Source organism: Cryptomeria japonica, chromosome 5, assembly GCF_030272615.1.
Source record: "Cryptomeria japonica chromosome 5, Sugi_1.0, whole genome shotgun sequence".
Taxonomy (NCBI): Eukaryota; Viridiplantae; Streptophyta; class Pinopsida; order Cupressales; family Cupressaceae; genus Cryptomeria; species Cryptomeria japonica.
The window spans coordinates 583880972-583897058 of NC_081409.1; positions in this window are offsets into that span (position 1 = coordinate 583880972).

Here is a 16087-nt window from a genome sequence, read left to right on the forward strand (position 1 = left end):
CTCAAAAGGGGAGTTCACACATACTCTCAAGAGGGACATATGGTGACCATCTTCGAGAGAGATTCTTTCCCCTCTCTACACTAAGAGAATAATAATGTTTGGAGGTGAACTGGGTAGCTTCTAATTTTAATTGGTACTAGTAAGGGTTTCATTCGGTGCATCAGGGTATAAAATTAATTAAGAGGTCTCCCAGCCTTGAAAACCAAGGTTTGATATACCAGAAGGTATGGAGGAGAGCTATTCCTGAGAACTACCATTGACTCGATTTTCATCTAATCATATTTATTTTAAAGTAGGTTGGAGTACTTGGTGTTAGTCATTCCCACTTGGGATGTTCCCCTCTCACCGACATTATGGGCTTCTAGAGAGGGTAGGCCCGCTAAACATATGTACTATTTGAAACAAAAGATGAGTCTATCTTTCTGATCACCTAAGAAATATAAGAGAATACTCGCCTATCATCAAGTACATAAGACATGTTTGTTCATTTCCTTTTGTAATTAGTCTATGTGCCTAATTTATGAAAAAAATAAGTGCAAAATCTCATGGTTGCACACAAAGTTAGTAGTTTAGAATGTATTCTTTGATGAAATAAAGGTTTACAACTCTAGTCTTTGACAACAAAATAGGTACCTACAAATCAACAGGTTGCAAATCAGATTCGGGAAAATGACAGTTTAGATGCAGAAATGAGAAATGTAGATCAAAAATTGAATTGATAAATGAAAAACCCAAAACACTTCAAAAAATACTGAAACACTATCAAATTGACCAAAAACATTTTTTGAAGACCAGAAATACTACCTAATAGACCAGAAAGGCTGCCTAACAGACCAAAAATGTTGCCAAATAGACCAGAAATGCTACCAAACAAACTATAAATGCTGCAAAATAGTCCAAAAATGCTAAGATAAAGACCAAAAACATTGCCAAACAGACCAGAAACACTGCAAAATAATCCAAAAATGCTGAAGTACAAAAAAAGATACAAACAGAGTTGAGAAATACTTTATGAGCGCCATTATAAGTGATTGAACACTATTATAGAGATCGAGAATGTGAATCTAGAAACCGAAAGAGATAATCAACTTGTCAATGAAATTTCCTACAATCCAATTTGTTAAAGATCAAAGGGACTAGGCCCCACGGTGGGCACCAATAAATGTGGTGCTAAAAATGAGTGTCAATTGTAATAAACCAGTACATAGATGAAACAATAATAAGAACTAGGAAGCAAATTAAAAACTAAATGAAAGATGCAAACCAATGGCCTCCTTTGAAATGTTCCGTCTTCCTTTATTTTTCAGGACCTTGAAGGTGGTAGATAGTTGTCTCTCAACAAGTAATGACCTCCAAAGTGGCAACTCAAAAGTTGAGTAGCTATATGATAATGATAATGCAAATGATTTGATGTATGATAAGCTAAAGTGATTGATTAAGCTACATGGTTGATAATTGAAGCTATAATAACATGATTATTGCTATACTAAACATTCTATGATCTAATCTAATTGCCAGTTATGCTAAATGATTAAAATGTAAATGCCTCTAGTAACTATGCAAAAAGCTATGATACAAGACAATTTAGGAGGATTGACTGATGAAAATGAGGAGTATTTATAGGATTTCCAAGGCCAAAGTTGTGGTGGCTGGAATTGATGGTCAGGATTCTATCTGCAAACATCGAAGGCTAGGATTGAAGAAGTTGGAGAAGAGATTGGAGGGAGAGACACATGTCATCTCTATATTGGTTACAAGTGTCAAGGAATCTCTAAAAAATTGCCCACAAGAAGGAAAGTGTCAAAGGGGAGAATATATGTGGCAAAAGTGCCATATGTCTCCAAGAGGGAATATCCAACCCATAAGAGATTAGGATAAGGAAGTTAGGATATGCAAGATAGGACATGGTTAGTTAGACCCAAGATTAGATATAATGGGTTAGGTTAGGGCAGGATTAGGCTATGTGGTTAGAAGTTAGGAGCCATGTGCTCAATTTGAATTTAGAAATTCAAATGATTAGGAAAATGATAATTAAACTCAACGAACTTGGAATTTGTTAATTTTAATTATGGGATTAGAAGAATTGAATGAAATGGGAAGAATTAATTAATTAACTTGGATTAATTAATCAAAGGGGGATATGAAGTGAACTATATAAATAAATCATTTAGGTTTATTTATAAGTAGATGAATTAGGAAAATTAATTAAATCATTGTGAGTTTAATTAATTGGGAAGGGTTTTTAATTAAATAACTGAGTATTTAATCAATTATCTAGTTTCAATTATCATTCATGTAGCTTAATCAATCACTTTTTCTTATCATACATCAATTCATTTGCATAATCATAATCATGTAGCTACTCAAATTTTGAGTTCCACTTTGGAGGTCATTGCTTCGCTAAGAGCCAACAATATAACACCTTAAAGGTCCTAAAAAATAGAGGAAGATGGAACATTTCAATGGAGCTAGTAAGGATTGACACGTTTAGTTGAATCCCACTATATGGACTTATTGCACTAGCATCTGTACACCCAATGGGGCAAATCCAAATTTCCTTGTGTATGGGTCAGAAGCAATACTGCCAATTGAAGTAGAGATACCTTCTCTATGGGTATCATTGAAGGGACTCATTCCATATGAGGAGCAAAGAGTATCCAGGTTACAAGAACTAGAGTTGTTACAAGAGCATCGCTAAAATGCTTCTGATCACTTAAAATCATATCAGTAAAGGATGGTGAGAAGCTACAATCACCAGGTCAAGCTAAGAGTATTTTTGTTGGGAGATCTTGTCTTAAAGAAAAATCCACGTAACCAACAAGATCGAGAGAAAAAGGGAAAATTTGAACCAAACTGGTTAGGTCCTTTTGTCGTGGTTGTTGCTTATGTATTAGGAGCCTACAAACTATCAAAACCAAAAGGCGAGTCGTTTGAAGAACCTATCAACATAATGCATCTAAAAAAAATTATGTCTAAAAAGAAGAAAAATTCAAAAATAGTGAAAAAGGAGAAAATCCAAAAACAATGAAAAAGCAAAAAAAATCTAAAAATAGTGAAAAAAAAATAAATTCAAAAACAACAAAAAGTGAAAAATAAAAAATCAAATATGAGGAAAAATGCAATAAAAACAAATGGAGAAAACTTGGTAACATGCACTATCTATTAGTTGGCTCTTTCATCTATGAGGTCATGCTTTCTTTCTGCATCCATCTATCACATTTGTACATATCCATCATAAAAGGCCTTTTGTACATAATAAGGAACTATCATCTTACCATGGCTTGGATCATCGTATATATCTATAATAAATTTGTTTCTAGACTGGGGACAAAATCCTAAGCCTATCTAGGGGCTAAATTTCACTTTGTGCTTAATCAAATAGGTAGAACAATAGCTAGGAAACACTTGTCAAGTGAAAACTGAGATACATCCAGCGTTGAACACAAAATTAGATCATTAACACATCAATTATCAGTCTAAACATGGAAAACACATATCAATGGATGATATCTTTTTACTAATAGTTTTAATGTTTTGACAACAATGGTTCAACTATTATATCTTGATTTTTTCTATCATGATTCCTGAGTGACTCAAGGATGTCTCAAACTAGAGGAACTAAAGCAGTCACCGGTAAGGAGGGACCTCATGGAGATCTATCTGGACCGGTCAACAAGAGTAAACACAACAAAAACACACAAATATGAGGGAGGCAATGCAAAACATATAGTTTTATTGCTTAAAATTTGATTACACCCAACCGATAACAACTGGGTTACAACATACCAACACACAAGCCTGGTAGAGTAGGTCACAACTGGGATCTTGAATTGAAAGATCTATCTTCTAGGCACAACCTATCTGTCTAATACTCTAATTGATTCTCATTAATTGTATTCTAAGGCATTATTACAAATATATATATATCGATCAAAAGGATCTAGTCAACCCAAAAGGGATCAAAACCTGAAGAATAAGACCTAATGTGCAAAATGAACAAGGTCGGCCTCCGCCAAGAGATTCCTCTGCAAAATCCAAAGGATGAAACCTAGATTGTGGGAAAAGGTTAGTCACATTCTAAGGAACATTGAAATCAACATCCAAGGCTCCACAAGATTCAGAATAGATTCCAGTAGATCACTAGAATAGGTCTCAGGCAACCAGTAACAAAGGAACAACTGGTAACAAGAAACTGTCATGGAAACTGGTGGCAATATCTTGTCGGTAAGTTATTCAAATGTGATGTAGTCTAAAAGAAAGATGGATGATCAAGTCTTCAAGTATAATACAACTCCACAAGATCTGGTGAGCCAAAATTGAGACACATAGAAAGGAAAACTGAAACTACAAATAGAAAACAAAACAGAAAGGAACAATATTTTTGGTTGATGCAAGATTGTTGTGAACCGAGGATGATCTTTCCTTAGACATCCGGGGTTAATGAAAAAGTGAGCCTCTCACTTTTCTCAGGTTAGAGGGAAACCAAGGTGATCTACCTCTTTTTGAGAAATCCAAGATGAATCTTCAATAGGTCTGTTCTTCCACTTCACAAGATATTCTTTGTACTGACTGTTTTGGGTACTACGCCCAATCCTACTGTCCAAAATCTCTTCAATCTGATCTGGTTCCTTCTGACGCAATTGTCTCTCAAGGTTTGCAACACTGTCCTCACTGAATTCTAGTTCATGGTACTCGTGAAGATCTACAATATTGAATATAGGTGAAATACTTAGACTATTCGATAGCTCCACTTCATACGCATTTCTAGAACTGAACTTCCTTAAAGTCTTAAAGGGTCCAAAATTCTTCATTTGCAACTTATTATAAGTTCCAACTGGGAATTTCTCTTTTCTCAGTTATAACATCACTTCATCGCCAGCTTCAAATTCCTTATGCCTCCTCTTTTCATCTACCTTCTCCTTATATTTATTGTTCATGTCTTTCAAATGCTATTTAACCTAAATATGCAATGCTACCATGTGATCTACAAAATATTCTTCTTTTGAACTCTTCCGGTCTTCACTGCTAATGTCTCTCAATTCTAATATTCCTCTAGAATGCACTCCGGTAACAATAACAAAAGGTTTTTTTTCTGGTATTTATATTTGTTGAATTGTTCTAGGCAAACTCTTCTTGTGCAAGGATCAAATCCCACTTCTGATTTTATCTCCCACTAAACATCTCAACAAGTTTCCCAAACTCCGGTTAACAACTTCTATTTATCCATCAGTCTGTGGATGAAGAGTAGAACTAAACTTTAAAGCTGTCTTCATCTTCTTCCAAAGTGTTCTCCAAAAATAGCCAACAAAATTAGTGTCTCTGTCTGAAACTATGCTTTTAGGTAATCCACACAATCTCACCACTTCCTTGAAAAATAGGTCTGCTACATGAAATGCATCTGATGTCTTCCTACAAGGCATGAAATGATCCATCTAAAAAAAACTATCCACTACCAGAAATATAGAATCATCCCCTCTCGGTGTCTTAGGCAATCCAAGTAAAAATCCATGCTTATATCCTGCCAAGGTCTTACCAGTACTGTCAAAGTTTCATACAATCCCACATTCTAACTACTACCTTTTGCAACCTAGCAAACTCTACAACTCTGCACATATCTCTTAACATCCTTATGAATCTGTGGCCAAAATTACTTCTCACTTACCAATGCAACTGTTTTGTCAATGCCAAAATGTCCAACTAAGCCTCGACTATGTTTCTCTTTTATTAGGTTCTCTCTCATAGAACTCTTAGGTATGCACAACTAAACTCCCTTGAATAACATCCCATCCTAAATGAAATAATCTAATCATTTTCTCCTATCAACCATAACCGGTTCTCTACATGCTTTCCAAGGTTTTGCAAATTCTGGGTCTTCATCATACAAGGTCTTCAAATCTTCAAAACCTAATATTGTCACTCTCATCTCTGTCAGCAAATTTCTTCTCCTACTCAATGCATCAACAAATTTGTTAGATTTCCCCCTTCAATGCTTCAACATAAAGGTGTAACTCTACAGGAATTCTACCCATCTCATATGCCTCTGATTCAACTTACTCATCTCCCTCTCTAATCCTAATCTGATGATATCCACTCTTCAAATCTATCTTTGTAAAATATTGTGCTCCACTCAAACAGTCCATTATGTCATCCATCCTAGGAAAAGGAAAATGGTATTTCACTATGATCTTGTTTATAGCTCTGGAATTAGTACACATTATTTGTTAGGACCTGGAGGCAACTGAGAGGGGGGGGGGGGGGGGGTGAATCAGCTGTCTATTAATTTTCACCCAAATATAACTTAGTCAAATTTGATGCATAATGTCGGTAAACCAACCTTAATGTCGGTTAATAGATTAACAATTAATATCAATACCGGTGAAACTTAATGCATGAAACATAAAGAGAAACAACATCCACAACACATAACACAGAGATTTGTACGTGGAAACCCTGTAAGGGGAAAAACCATGGTGGGAAACCTTACCCACAATCAGATGATACTACTATAGATACTATGTGTATACAAATGGGGTTCTACACATGTAGAAAGGCCGACCGCCTAGAGCTCATTGCTCAATCAAAAAATAGGAGTCACACTGACTACAATTGGATGATTAAATCCAATGATAATGTACTGCTCAAAGTAGCATCTCCAATGTTGGATTCAGTACCGGTTAAGCTCTGATAATCACCTTCAAACCTTCCTTGAACCTTCTCTATGGTCTGTTCATATAATCTTCAATATTCACACATACCATGTAACAATACCATAACCTTTTACTTCTCTACTCATATATTTTCCATCTCACAAATGAGATCTTACATATATACCGAAACCTAAGACCAAATGTGTAGGTCGGCTAATTAAGAATATTACAATTAAATCAATTACAAATAAGTCAAGATGCGATGCATCATGTTGGCTCAATACAATTACAACAATATCAAATCAATAAATCATCTCCATAATGTGTCATGCTAATCTAGAATAGATAATGTGTGTCGGTCCATAACCTAGACCAATTTGCCGGTAACAGCAAATGTCAACCCAATTAGACCAATAACCACAATACAAAAGTCAAGTGTCCAAACCATGTCTTCGACCTAACCAAGTCATCTCCAGATGATAACAAGTCATCCTCAGTGCTAGTGAACAATAAAACCTATCGGTGAACCAAATATCAGTGACTATGCATAAGTCACTGAACATAATGTGTAGGTTCAACATAACCAAAGATCTCTAGAAGGATAAGTGTTGATAAGTGTTGACATCAATGACAAAACCAATGCACCACATCCATAATACCAACAATCTCCCCCTTTGGCATTGCTGGCAATACAAAGATGGAAAAACATCTAAGTGCCAAACTCAAATGCCAAAAACCAAAAACCAACAATCTCCAGAATAGATATGAAAATAAATACAGAGAGTATATCTCTCCCCCAATGAATAATCTCTCCCCAAAGGATAATGTTTATTTTTCCATAGATATCTCTCCCCCTTTGACATCAAGTGCCAAAGAAATACAAATACCATACCATAAAACCAATTATAGTAACCAATAGATATAACCAACTACTCCCCCTGAGAAGTAGCTCTCCTCCATCAAAGCCAGAAAAAGGGTTTTCTCTGTTAATTTTGTCGGTTTGATGTCGATCACCAACTATCTATGTCTCTACTAGTGAGGGTATAACCCTGTAAAGCAGAAAATTGTGATCGAACCCTAGTTGCTCTCCCCTCTTCCAACTCCAAGGAGAGAGAAGGGAGAGTCACTCTAGGGTTGATGGTTTTCACTTAGGAGGGACTTTATATTCAAAAGAGGGGTTGAAACCCACAAGATCCAATCCCACACAATGCAAGATTGGATGCTAAATGTGTTTCAAGGGTTAAGAAAGCAAGGCTACCCTCTTTTGTAAAGAATGTTGATAGAAGAATTAAGCTAGGCATGCATAGGAAGTGAGAAAGATTCCCTTATAAACTGAGATAGGGATATAGGATGAAGCTGCGGACCTGAAATTAGCAGTAAAATGTCGATACGGCACTGTCCTACAAATTTGAGCAAAAGTTGTCGAGACGATGGCGCCTGAGTGCCACGGTCCTCCGAAAAATCTGCGAAACGAAGAGGGATCTGTTCATCTCTGCACAAGGATTCCAGATCTTCAATTTCAGCCGCGTACCTGCAACCTACACACAGAAAAATGAAGACGATTGGGGGGTTAGGGATTAGGGGTTTGCCTTTAGGTCAAACCCCAGTTTTGGAATTAACCAAGAAATGAGAAATTGCTGTAAATGTAATGTAAAAGAAGTACTAATACCTTGTTGTAAGGATGTTTGTATCCTTATGTGCGAAGGTATAGATGTTGTTGTTTGTTTTATGTTGTATGTTGTAGCATGTAATGTGTGATCTCCTCTTCAATGGTTGAATCCTTGTCTTGAATGCAACACTTAGCCTTGAATGGAGACTTGAAATGATCAATTACTTGAAGGAATGCTTGAATGCTTGAATGCTTGAATGCTTGAGTATAGTTTCCACGCCTTTTCCATCATATGTCCTTCTTACCCAAATGGGAGAGGCAAATTTAGTTTATATACTTGTCAATTAGGGTTAATAGACTGATTTTCCCGACCTTAGGCCGACCAGGAAAGATAATTTTCCAATTTGCAAACATAAAGACCTGAAGTCCAAAAGAGATCGGGCCCAAAATAGGGCCAGGGACCAGGGCGCTGGGCACCATGGTCCTGGGGGACCAGGGTGCTGGGTACCCTGGTCCTGAAGGACCAGGGCACTGGGTGCTCTGGTCCCACCTCCCGGGACAGCAGGGTGCAAAGGAGGTTCAGGCCAGGGTGCAAGAAAATGCAGTTTTTGGTGTCATAATCAGGTTTCGGGGTCTCCATTCAAGTTTAGTGTTGCGTCGCCATCGTGAAGACCCAAATGCGGTCGAAATTGCAAGTATCACAATTTTAGGACGCTACATTTAGCCCCCACTTTAGCGGGAGTATAAGCGTACGCTCATACTTCCAGTAAAGTACAAGGAAACAACATTGAAAAACTTTCACCACGTCAAGGAGGCAAGATACACCAAGCCCCCAGTGGACTAAGGATCTTACGACTTCGATTAACAAAGTAAAAGGGAAGATCACGAGGGACAACCATGACTGTCAGTAGTAAGGTTCCCTCACTATGAGTCATGCAAGAAAGATATCAAAAATTTTCAAGGCAAGGTTAAATTTGCCAAGAAATTTTCAAGTATCTTGAAAAGATATGAACAGGATGTATGCCCCCCTACGTTAAAGGGATCGCACATGCCTCACCGGGGGTGATTGCTTTAAGGTAGTGATACATATAAGAAATGAGAAAGGAAAGGAGCATGTTATCACAAGGATTTAGCCCCCGCGTGTGAGATAAGCCCAAGGATAATAGACACAAAACACAAAGCACAAGGTGACTTCGCTTTCCTCGGGGTCAGTATGCTATATGATAATTCATTTATATCATATGTATGTATGCATAATTGTTCTTCATTCCCCAATCAAGGAAGGTCACCTAGAAGAAGGGAACACATGTGTCTTTTGAGTCAACATGAGAGAGATCGAGAGATCTCAATGCTTTGCATCGTCCTCAAGTAGACAACACTAAGGACAACAAATAGAAGAATGAGAATAACATATAGAAGAAGTAACAAAAGAGAGGGGGAGAGAATCTGCTATGCTAATGAAACTAGTCTAGCACGTCATCTACCCCCCGATCTTGCTGATCAATGTTTCGGGAAGGTAGGGAACACGCTAGAGGAGGAACATCCAACACAGCAGATGGAGCTATCACAAGATCCAAACAAGGGCTATGTTCATGTTCTGAGCCACATTGTTCTTGTCTAGGAGCTAGGATAAGTGCTTTAGAAAATTCGTTAGATAAATGGTTATCAACATCAACAAGTTCATATTCACTATCAGAAGCAAGAGGAGTAACATTTTCATCATGAATAACATTTTCATCCATATCATCATCAAGATTTATAAAGATAGGATCTTTAACTCGCATAGGATCAAGACCATCATGCATCTTATGTTTAGGAGATTTTGGCTCAATCGTCGGTTGAGGAGAAAATGGGATAATGCTTGTTGAAGGTGTTTTTGGGGATTGCAAAGTTTGAGCTCTAAGACGATGCTTTCGTCGACGTTCGCGTGCAGAATGATTTCGTCTAGTCTTAGTAGGAAGTGAAGAAGATTGAGGAGGAGGAACGTTCTCATCCTTATTACTTGGGTGTTTAGGTTGTGGTCTCTTAGGCTGGATAATAGGAGAAGAAGAAGGTCTCTTCTCTCTATAAAAGGAAGGAGGAGGAACTGCTCCATATAAGGGAGGAATATTCGGTTTAGGAAGGAGACCAAGTCCATCATGACGAGGAGGGATAGGTCTACTTTTAGGAAGTTTATTAGATATAGGCATAGTCACATCCATAGGAATGGGTTGGGAATCTTCTTGGGGAAAGACATTAGTTTTATCTTTCAAAGGAAGAACTTCCTTCTCAAGAACGATAGGAATATCAAGTTTGGGTGTTCTAGGTTCACTCAAAGATAGGATCATATCTGTTTTCCATTTTTGATAAGATTTGAAAAGATGATCACTTCGCCGAGGAAGAGATTGGAATTGTTTAGGCCAAAAATAATCAATAGGAACGCTAGAAGTTCTTTCAGCTGGTTTAAAGAGACTACGATTGACAATAACAACTTCACCATTATGGGGAAATTTCAAACACTTATGAATAGGAGAAGCAATAGCTTTCATGGAAGATAGCCAAGGATAGCCTAGCTTCACACGAAATTGTTCAGAAGATGGAATAATAGCAAAGTCCACATCAAGGGATTTGTTATGGACCTCAATAGGTAATGTAATAGAACCGATTGCAGGAGAAGAAAATGCATCAAATAATTTCACAACCACATTTGTTTCATCATAGATCACTTGACATTAACCATGCAAGAAGGATCAATAAGCACTCCACGGCAAGGTGTATTCTTGACTTTTGCAACTATATATAAAGGACCATCAGGTGCCCTGATAGTTTCACTGGAATCAAATGTGATGGAAGGTTCTTTAGGGGTTTTCTGTTGCTCCACAAAATTAATCACATTTGGAGTCATAGACACGAGATCATCAGGTGAGACAGAGGAATCAGTAGTATCAATCACATTAGAGGTATGAGAAGGTAATGGATCAGTGAAAATCTGAAGATTTTGGTTAGGAGGAGCTACAGATGTATTGCCTTTATCATTCACTCCAGAAACAGAGATAGTATTATTATCAATCAAATCTTGAATTTTCCCCTTTAAAGCAAAACATTTTTCAGTATCATGCCCAGGTTGACGATGAAATTGACAAAAAGCTTTGTTATCAAAATAAGGTGAAGTAATCTTCGCAGGATCTATTTGCCTTATAGGAGGAAGAGTAAGCACATTTTGTTCCAATAACTTATTCATAATACTATACAATGATTCATTCAAAGGAGTAAACTTTCTTTCTTTCTTGAAAAGCTTAGAAATAGGAGACACACCTGATGCTGCATTCACATTGTTGTCGATGATGTTTTCATTGAATTTAATGGACTCTCTGTTCGGTTTAAACTTCCCAAATGGTTGTTGACTACTATCACCCTTATCACTCGGAGCCATAGGATGTGATTGTTCCATTTGACTCACAGTCAATTGATAATTGTGAAGAGTTGCGCACAATTGTTGGAAAGAAGTAAACTCAGAAAATAGGAGTTTGTCTCGAATATCTTTTTGTAAATTAGAAATGAAGATTCTTTGAATATCATTGTCAGGCACTGGAAAGGAAATTTGAGCATACAAATGCTTATATCTACCAATGAAATCAGTCACTTTTTCTTTAACACCTTGTTTGCAATGCATTAAATCAATCAAAGTAACTTTAGGACTTATATTGTTTTGAAATTGTTGAATGAAAGCATTTGCGAGTTGTCCGAAAGAAGTAATAGAATAGGAAGGCAATGAGCAATACCATTGTAGGGCTTTGTCTCTTAATGTTCTAGTAAACAATTTTGCAAGCAACCTTTGGTCATAAGCAAAATCAGTACATATTGTTTGAAAGGTTTTAACATGTGTTAGAGGATCACCCTTACCGTTATAAAGCTCCAAATGCGGAATTTCAACATGTTTAGGGGGGATAGCTCGAACAATGTCAAGAGAAAGTGGACTCGCAACATCAAATGTGGGCACACTAAACTTAGATTGATTCATAGAGGCAATTTGTTGCTGTAAAGAAGAGACAGTTTGTGCAAGATTGTTAATGGTCGCTTCAGTCGAAGAATTCATATTAGACGTGTTAGATTGTGATGGAGGTGTTATGTTATTGAAAGAAGGTAGAGAGTAAGGTGGTGGGACACTATGATAGTTAGTCAGAGGAGATGATTGGACAGGAGGAACACTACAAGGAGGAATGGAATGGTTAAACGAGTTGCCCCCTTGCGTCATGTTCATTTGTGGTGATATAATAGGAACACTCATTGAAGGAATGAAAGAAGAAGTCGGATTGAATGAAGGAAGAGGGTTGATTGAAGAAGAGGGATTGCCCCCATGACTAGTGATCATAGGAGGAATGTCTTGTGTTGAAGTAGTCATTATGTTTGATGTAAAAGTAGGTATGCTAGCAATAGGAGTTGTCAAAGGAATAGAATGATTGACTTGAGTAGGAGGTTGTGTATAACCCAAAGTTTCAGCACAACTCTTCATAGGCATCACATTTGAATCCACAATGTGCGCAATACCATGCAAAATATCAATTCCATTCTTATCACTTTGAAGCATACGTTTTAGACCCTCAATTAAAGGAAGAGCTTGACTATCAGGGTATTCTTGAGACATCCATTATCGAAAATCGTCAAATTGGTTATCCAATTTTGAAAGTTGTTCTACAGAAACCTCATGGAGAGCTTCTTCATCATTAAGAGGATTAGAGGAATTAACCATGTCCTCGTTAAAAAGACCATTCAAATTAGGTTCCATCTCCTCAATAATTAAACCTTGGAAGGACTTAATTCTAAGGCTTCGTCTAACGGGAATAGTGTAAGTAGGGCTTATTGTTGTAAAACTCATGCACTAAAGAAAGAGAGAAGATTTTGAATTTTAGAGGTAGCAAACTTCAGTAAAGCCAGCCAATCTTCCAGATTTAAGCTGTTAAATACAATCAGGACAATCTCCCGAAATTTCGGAAAAAATGTCCGGGACTGTGGCGCTCGGAGTGCACACGGTCCTCGCAACTTTTTTCGAAATTTGCAGGGATGAAAGTTATGATGATTTTACAGCTAACCTGAAAAAATTGAGTGATTTTACGATCTGTAGATAGGCCAAATTAAAGTTGCAATCTCAAAATTGAACCCTACCAAGATTGTCGAAAAATGCAAAATTTGAATTTTGAAAAAGAGCGGGAAACTGAAATTTTGAATTTTATGATTTTAGAGGGAATACCAAAAGCAATGTAAGTTTTGAAATTTGAAAGTTGACTCAATTTCACGCAAAATTCAATTTTGAAAGTGGAAGTCAAAGTTGTTGTAATTAAGCACTTAATTTCAAAAGTCACAAATTGCAAAAATTTGAATGAATCACTGAAATTTCGAATGAATGATAACACACTTTTCAGATTTAGGACTGTAAGAAACACAATTTTGACACAAATTTCAATTTCAACAATTTTTGAATGATTAGAAGCCTTAATCAAAGCAATCGCTAGACCAACTTTGACTATAATTTTGAAGGTGTTAAAATTGATACAATCAGCCAAGATTCTGGATTTTAGCAGGAAAATACAGTAAAATCTCACTCCCGAAATTTTGAAAAAAATATTGGGGACGATGGCTCTCGGAGTGCACACGGTCCTCGCAACTTTTTTCCAAATTTTCAGGGATGAAAGATATTGTGATTTTATGCCGGAATCCAAAGTTACAGCCGATTTGGAAATGTTTTGATTAGTGAAATTGTCGGACAAAGGTTGAATCAAGAGGGTTTCAAAAATTAGGGTTTTGACACTTAACCACTTAATTTTCAAAATTAAAGCACAAATTTGAATTGATAATTTGTAATAGAAGGGCAGATCTGAAACAAGCATTAACAATTAAACATTTCACAAGTTTAATTACTTAAAAAGAAAATTTAGGGTTTTTATGCAATTAACCTCTAAAATTTTGCAAAAGATCAAACATGGAAATGCAATCAAGGAATCCAATTTTCAGATCTAACTATGAATAATCAGAAAGGATGTCCATGTCGGGTTCACCAAAATGTAAAGCGAAAAATCACGATCGAACCCTAGTTGCTCTCCCCTCTTCCAACTCCAAGGAGAGAGAAGGGAGAGTCACTCTAGGGTTGATGGTTTTCACTTAGGAGGGACTTTACATTCAAAAGAGGGGTTGAAACCCACAAGATCCAATCCCACACAATGCAAGATTGGATGCTAAATGTGTTTCAAGGGTTAAGAAAGCAAGGCTACCCTCTTTTGTAAAGAATGTTGATAGAAGAATTAAGCTAGGCATGCATAGGAAGTGAGAAAGATTCACTTATAAACTGAGATAGGGATATAGGATGAAGCTGCAGACCTGGAATTAGCAGTAAAATGTCGATACGGTGTTGTCCTGCAAATTTGAGCAAAAGTTGTCAGGACGATGGCGCCCGAGCGCCACGGTCCTCCGAAAAATCCGTGAAACGAAGAGGGATCTGTTCGTCTCTGCACAAGGATTCTAGATCTTCAATTTCAGTCGCGTACCTGCAACCTACACATAGAAAAGTGAAGACGATTGGGGGTTAGGGATTAGGGGTTTGCCTTTAGGTCAAACCTCAGTTTTGGAATTAACCAAGAAATGAGAAATTGTTGTAAATGTAATGTAAAACAAGTACTAATACCTTGTTGTAAGGATGTTTGTATCCTTATGTGCGAAGGTATAGATGTTGTTGTTTGTTGTATGTTGTATGTTGTAGCATGTAATGTGTGATCTCCTCTTCAATGGTTGAATCCTTGTCTTGAATGCAACACTTAGCCTTGAATGGAGACTTGAAATGATCAATTACTTGAAGGAATGCTTGAATGCTTGAATGCTTGAATGCTTGAGTATAGTTTCCACGCCTTTTCCATCATATGTCCTTCTTACCCAAATGGGAGAGGCAAATGTAGTTTATATACTTGTCAATTAGGGTTAATAGACTGATTTTCCCGACCTTAGGCCGACCAGGAAAGATAATTTTCCAATTTGCAAACATAAAGACCCGAAGTCCAAAAGAGACCGGGCCCAAAATAGGGCCAGGGACCAGGGCGCTAGGCGCCATGGTCCTGGGGGCCCAGGGCGCCCTGGTCCTGAAGGACCAGGGCACTGGGCGCTCTGGTCCCACCTCCTGAGACAGCAGGGTGCAAAGGAGGTTCGGGCCAGGGTGCAAGAAAATGCAGTTTTTGGTGTCATAATCAGGTTTCGGGGTCTCCATTCAGGTTCAGTGTTGCGTCGCCATCGTGAAGACCCAAATGTGGTCGAAATTGCAAGTGTTGCAATTTTAGGACGCTACAAACCCCAAGCTTCTCTTTGAGATATTCAAAAGTTTCCTTAGGCAAAGGCTTAGTAAAGATATCTGCAATCTACTCTTTAGTATTCACATAAACCAATCTCACTTCTTTTGCTTCAACATTCTCTTTTAGAAAATTATATTTGATAGAAAAATGTTTATTTTTAGAGTGAAATACCAGATTCTTAGATATATCAATTGTTGTTGATTTATCATAATAAATGATTATAGGTTCTTTGCATTTTACCTTTATGTCCTTCAACATTTTCTTAATCCATAATACCTGAGTACAGTTAGTTGCTGCTGCAACATATTCTAATTCTGATGTTGATAATGATGTAAAACTTTGTTTCTTGCTCAACCATGAAATCAATCTACTACCAAGAAAGAATGCCCTACTGGTGGTGCTCTTTATGTCATCTACATCTCCTGCCCAATTTGCATCGGTGTATGCACATAAATCAAAATTTTCATCTTTAGGATGCCATAAACCAAGATTTGTTGTGCCTTGTAGATACCAAAAAATCT